Source organism: Odontomachus brunneus, unplaced genomic scaffold, assembly GCF_010583005.1.
Source record: "Odontomachus brunneus isolate Ranch 3 - 2012 unplaced genomic scaffold, Obru_v1 Obru_scaffold_349, whole genome shotgun sequence".
NCBI lineage: Eukaryota > Metazoa > Arthropoda > Insecta > Hymenoptera > Formicidae > Odontomachus > Odontomachus brunneus.
Genome location: NW_022639799.1, coordinates 136184 through 136517, shown reverse-complemented (window position 1 = coordinate 136517; position 334 = coordinate 136184).

Sequence of the window (334 nt, the reverse complement as noted above, 5' to 3'; positions counted from 1 at the left end):
CTACGTCGAAGAAAAGTAACTTTTGTCGGAAACATGTTTTTTCGAATTATCGTAAATATCTACGATAATTTTTTATCCGTTCTTAGCTTTACCCAGGATTAACGACGTGGATATGGCGGAAATTTAATCCTTTTGGGGTGCTTGATTACAGTGAGTCCCCTTGCCTCTCACATTCGAGGTGCTTGATTATCGTGAGTCCCCTTGCCTCTCACATTCGGGGTGCTTGATTATCGTGAGTCCCCTTGCCACTCACGTTCGGGGTGCTTGATTATCGTGAGTCTCCTTGCCTCTCACATTCGGGGTACTTGATTATCGTGAGTCCCCTTGCCTCTCA